General features: G+C 46.9%; 1 protein-coding gene across 4 annotated transcripts in view; it reads left to right on the top strand.

Annotated features, from left to right (window-relative positions):
- The first annotated feature begins 1,326 nt into the window (after nucleotides 1-1,326).
- Nucleotides 1,327-6,000, top strand: part of LOC107312593 (rho GTPase-activating protein 20-like) — a 32,932-nt gene continuing 28,258 nt past the window's right edge. For 3 of the 4 annotated variants that reach the window (XM_015860163.2, XM_015860161.2, XM_015860162.2), the window contains exon 1: nucleotides 1,328-1,497. The gene's annotated coding sequence lies outside the window, so the exon portion shown is untranslated. Of the gene's footprint in view, nucleotides 1,498-6,000 lie in introns of all 4 variants that reach the window. The other variant, XM_015860164.2, reaches the window with a different exon arrangement.

The following is a 6,000-nucleotide window of genomic DNA, read 5'->3' as shown; positions in this document are numbered from 1 at the left end:
CTCTGAGGGCATTTATGTACTTCCCCACTCTGTTCATGACTGCAAAACATTCCTGTGACAGAATCTTTAAAAATCTCAGAGAAACAATTTAATTAGTGTCTATTGTGCTTTACTTAACCGTCAGTGAGACTGAAGTCTTTGCTTAATGGCCTCTTTCAAAAAATGCCTAACACATTGCAGTAACGCCAACAAGCATTGTAACGATAAAATCTATTAGCACAATTGTCATTAACTGCTTTCCTTGAAGAAAGATCAAGGGAGAGGTCAAACAAATACAGAAAGGAAGGTAAGAAAGCATTTCTCATAATGAGATAACAGCTCTCCACCTGTGGAAACAGATATAAGGAATGATACACACAGCCATAGGCAAAGCAAGAAGCTGATATTGATGGTAGAAGGTGGAAAGTCAGGTGGGCAAGGCTATTTCTGACAGCTGGTCTAAAAGATCTGGAGGTGGGAGTGATGGGAGAAAGTAGTGGTACCTCATGAAGTTATTTCCATGCTTTTGTGCTCAGGTGCCCTAACTTCCAAGTTAAGCTGCTTTTCAGAACAAGAATGTAACTGTCGGTGGCCCCATCGGATCTTGGCACATCTGCTGTTTGCCCACAAAAATGTCTGTCAGTGTGATTTTTTTTTAAATTTTTTTTTTTGGGGGGGGTAGCTTCTCCATATCTCTGACTCTACCCTTGAGCAATGCCTGCTGCTGAAAATGAGGCTCTGCACCACTATTGGTAGTGAGACAATCTGCTGGGCCCCCTCCTATGCCAAGTTCATTTCACCTGGTAGTTTTCTGGCCTGCAACAATTTGTGCTTAAACTCTGCACAGAAATGCAGATTTCTGAAAGCAGATCCTGCCTGCTTTCCCCAACACAATTTTTATTTCTTGTCTTTTTTTGTTTGTTTCTTTAATTATTATTATTATTTTCGGCAATGCTTTGGGCAAAGAGGACTATCAGGTGAACACGAAGAGAGGTGGGTTCATCCTAACCGGGGTGAATGTGGAGCATGTCCCTCATCCAACCCCCCCCATCCCGTGTGTGTTTCCACTTCGCTGTACCACGCGGAGTTTCCCGGGAAGGTGCTGAGCTGGAAGTGCCGGCGGACGCTGCCGGGTGGGGCTGGTAATGCTCCAGTGCAGACCGGGCTGTTCCTCTGACGCCCACACCCAAAAAGGATGAGTAGAAGGAGATGGGCTTTTATTCCAGTTTGTCGTTCCGCCAGAGCGCGTCGGCGGTTTGTTCTGCCCGCGAACGAGAACGGAGAGCAGCAGCCGGGCTGGAGGGGGCCGCCGCCTGGCCCCTCCTCTCCCCTCCCTGTCTCCCTCCCGGCCCGCCCCGCCAATGCTCAGCGGAGCTGCCCCGTTCGCAGCGCTGCGCGGCCCCGGTGCTCCGCGTCCGCCCGCCGCCGCCGTGCACCATGGGGGGCGCCGAGCCCCAGCCGCGGGTATGACTCGACCGCAGCGCTCCGAGCTGAGCAGCGGGCTCCGCGCGGAGCCAGGCAAGTACCGCAGTATTGCCCTCCCCGCCAGGGCGCGCTTCGGAGCGGGATGTCCCCGGCCGGCTATCCCGGGGCGGCTGCTCCGCGCGGAGCGGGGGTCTCGTTTCGGCTCCCGCACAGACGTGGCTGCGTTTCAGGGGCAGATCTCGTTTGTCGGGCGAATTTCCTTCATCCTCCCTCAGACGTGGCTGCGTTTCAGGGGCGGTGTCCCTCCAGCGGCAGGGAAGTTCAGAGCCGGACGAGGAGGTGCTGGGGGCGGGGGGGGGGAACTTTCGCTGGCCCGGCTACAGGAGTGGAGGGGAAGATGGGAGTCTTTACGGTGTAGGTATGCCTGTGTGTCTGGAGTAGGGGATCCGCCTGGCTTTGGAGTGGGTCAGGAATGAAATACTCATTTTCTGCAGTATGGAGTTTTGAGAGCGTTTTTTCTCGAGACACGTTTGCATAGTGGGCTTTTTCAGAACGGTGGCAGAATCACAAGTGCAGTCACTGCCTACCTGCCAGGACACCGTGATGGGCAAAACAGCCCTTTTGTCACCGCCTTGTATTTTTAGACTAACCAACAGAAACTGCAGTGTTCCCTGGGCTGAAGAGCATGTGGTACAGGGGAAAAAGTGGAGGTGGTGGGGGAGATGCCAAGCAGCAGTTGCCTTTGGTGACTTTCTGAAGGCAGTGGTGTGAGCAATTGAATTTCATTTTAGCATGAAATAATGGAAAATAAAGGCAAACAGTAAATGTTACTCAAAATGCCAGTTTGAAATGCTAAGAAAAAAAACACCAAAAACCAAAACCATCCAAAACAAACAGCAGTCGAGTAGAACAGTTTTCTTTGGAGGCAGTTTCCACTGGAATAAATATGAAGTCCAATTAAAAAAAAAAGGCTGCAGCTAGCTGTAATATTGATAGTGCTTGCCAAGGGCTGGAAGGTGCTTACAACCAGAGACTTAGAAAGATCCTTACAATCTGGAGCAATCTGTTATTGCACATTTTGCTGCCCATTCTAGAGATTCTTGCAGCTTTTACCTACAGGTCCTACCCAGAGTTGTTAAGACACAAATGTCTGTTTTTCTCATGTTTTTCCTGTCTTTCTACCTTCAGAACATCCCTTAGCATTCCTTCTCCTAATGGGACCCTCAGCTGATGCATTTTGCATAACCCAAAGCGTTGCTGTGATGCACCAGCATTACCTGCTGATTTGGGAAGAAAGGGCTGCTCTTTGCCTCAGCACTGTGCAGGGCTGTGAGCTCATCCACTGGAGCAGCAGGGCTGCAGGCTCTTGCTTCAACATAGTACAGAGTTCCTATGTGAGCTGTGCTCCCTGGGACACACAGAGCACTGCAAGCACTTCCCTGCAGCTGTCCCAGGCTTTCTTCAAAAACTTGATCATCAGTTTGTCTGGCACAGCATTAAGCTAAAGTCCTGGGTGCACTTTGTGGGCCTCTGGGCTGGTGTTCTCCAGGACATACTTAAACAGGAACATTCCGTTTGTGAAATAAGGAAGAAAGCAGTCAGGAGCCTATGCAGACGTTTTAACCCCTCTCATCCCAGCAAGGTTTGTAATGAAACAGTTTTCTCCAAGATCTCTGTACAATCCTGTACAGTTAGACTGATTCGGAAGCCTATTTATTTAACACCATGTAGTGATGTTTTAAAATTTAATATTGGTTCCTTTCAAGAGAAAAACAACTATTGAAGTTTATAGGTTAAAAACTAATGCTTACAGTCTACTTCTTCAAACACAGTAGCATGCCTTGAGTGAGCTCACAGCCTCCTTGGGGATGGGCAGTGCTACACCACCTGTTAGGCAGTACTGTGCAGGTGACATCCTTTATCCTTGGCTGGAAGGTGATCGCAGAAGTTGTCTCAAGGAGTTACCAAAGTATGGTCCACATCCAATCTGCATGGTCATTTTCTCAATAAAACATGGAAATCCAGCCTCACCAGCTCCCTGTCCCACCACGTGCTCCTGGTTACTGACCTGGCATCTCCTTAGGATATTCTTTGACTTGTCAGAGAAAGAGTTTTTGTCAAGATCGCTTACACCTTGTATGGCATATAGAAACCCTGCTTAACAGCACCTTCTCCATTTCAGCCAGAGAATGACACTGCAGCAGTTGCTGTAATTTAAAACAAACAAAACCCCCACACTTTGACTCCTCTTCTTGTTGTTTTTCTATTGAGGGGTCTTCGAGCTGTGGGAAGGACTGGAACAGGGAAGGGTGTGCATGGGCAGCACAAGCAGTCAACCCCTCTTTCCCATTCTCTGCAGTGCTGCCCCTTCTTGCGTTCCCTCGAGAGCAAGTGGTAGAGCAGATAATGATGTGGAAGTTTCCAAAACCTGGTGCTCATAGTGAGCCCTTCAGAAAACAGGTAGGGTGGAGTCCAGTCTGTGGCACACAAGGGAGAAACTGAAGCAAAACAGGATGCTTTTGTGATTTAAAACTTATTTTTCTTAACTCCTGTTGAAAAACTTGGTTTGGTTTGGTTTTGATGTTGCCTGCAGCATTAATTGGGAAATGTACAAACAAAAGAGTTGTGTGCATGTGCTTGCATAAGGAAAGCAAAGAAGGAGGCTCAGGACAATTTTCTGCTTGCAAAAGTAATGATGCCAATAGGAACTGACAACAATGCCAGTAGAAATGTATCTATTCTGGTTTCCTCAATATATATATACCTATATATACCTATAACCTGATGGAATCTATCCAAGATCCATGAAAATGCACAGAACTGGATATGCTTGTTTACACACAAACTTATGTTAAACCCCAGTGATGGGAACAAGGTGTAAGGGGCAGATCAGAAAGCCTTTGGGATCTTTTATGCCATGTAGTGTGCCCTACATTTGGCCTTGTTTCAGCTGATACCGATTTCACAGTTCCTGTAGAGGTTAGAGAAGAAGTAAAGAAGAAACATTGGGAAAAACAAAGGCGAGGAATAACATATGAATCAGGAAAACTGTTTTTAAATAGAACATTTCTCAGAGTTTCCCACTGCCGACTCCTTTGGTCTGTGCCAGAAATGGAGGCACAGAGAGCAGCATCTTAGAGAAGCCCACAACTGCTCGCACTACTCACTGCCAGTGGGTGCAACCTCTGCATCCCCTTGGGATCCAGGTCCTTGCAAAGTACTGGCACTGATGGTTGACTTCAGTGGAAGAAAGGCATTTTCTGTCTTAATCACATCCTCTCATTGGCTCATCTATGACTTTCTGCAGTGGCTTGCAGGAATTGCTTGCATGGGATAATTATGACAGCTTCATGTAAGGGGCTTAAATGGGAGAAGTTCCATTCTACTGCTTTTCTGTTTCCATCTCTTCTGGTGTCCATAAGCTGGAATATATTTTTTAAGGCTTCACAGCTTAACTTGCATTGGTTCACAGCAAGGCGTTTTGCTGTGAGAAAGTGCATGTCTTCCTGTTAGCCTCACTTGGCAAACCACCCTCTGACTTCCAGGTGATTTGATCTCTGAGCTTTCTGTGGTTAGTTTCTCTTCCCTTTCTCAGTCTACTGGCATCTTTTCAGGTTCCTCTTTCACACCTTCATTTTTACATGGGCTCAGCCAGCATGATGCTGTTCCAGCCTGCCTTGCCTAACTGCTCAGCGATGTCTCTCTTGGCCTTTTTCAGTATACCACCCCTAACGTTTTCCTGCAACTCCAACAATTGGCAAAGTGCAATTTTTGTAGCCAAAGTCTGCTTTTCTTTGCCCAGCTTGTGTAACTTTAGATTTGCAGATCCACTGAAATTCATGGTGTTTGGAGCCTCATTGTCATCAAATGCAAAATTCCATAGGATTAACAATTTGTCCTACAATTCAGGACAAAGCTGAGTTCTGAGAGATTCAACATTGGATAGTAGTAATAAGTGTATTAGCTGTCTAGTTATTGTTGAGTAGATGGGCAAGCAAGAGAAAGGGGATATCGCCTTTCATGGTGTGTGTGCTGGAAGAGGTGCTGTTGATGAATCCATCTTTCAGCCAGCCAGCTCTGAAAATGCCACTTAACAACCTTGTGTCTGTGGAGCACTAACGGGATGCTTAAAAGTCATAAAGGGATTAATATTCAGCTCTAATGAAATCCAGATGCACAGAGCTGTCTTTTTTCAAGCTCTTTTCCATGGCCAAGCTGCAAATAAATTTGTTTAATCAGTATAAATACATGAGAAGCTCCAGACATGCAATGTGCAGTAGATACTTAAACTCACAGACACCAAAGGCTAATGGCAGTACCTGTCCAAGAGGAATGGGTTTCCCACTGACACTCTGCTTGTAACAAAACTGATAATTCCTAAGGTGGGAATGTGGGACCTTTCTTGGGAAGCACAGCTCGTGCATGGTTTTTTTTCGTTCAGACTGAGGGAAGCTGTCTTGGAACTAAGCCTGCTTCTATTCCTAAGGAAAAGCCAAGGCAGGTATAATGGCAAGGAGAGTCTGGTCGCTCTATCACGGATGTGTTGGAGGTTCATTAAGAGCCTGGGAGCTGGCAGTGATTGCGTAACTTGTGCAA

The sequence above is a fragment of the Coturnix japonica genome, chromosome 4 (assembly GCF_001577835.2).
Source record: "Coturnix japonica isolate 7356 chromosome 4, Coturnix japonica 2.1, whole genome shotgun sequence".
Taxonomy (NCBI): domain Eukaryota; kingdom Metazoa; phylum Chordata; class Aves; order Galliformes; family Phasianidae; genus Coturnix; species Coturnix japonica.
This window is presented reverse-complemented; position numbering and strand designations above follow the sequence as displayed.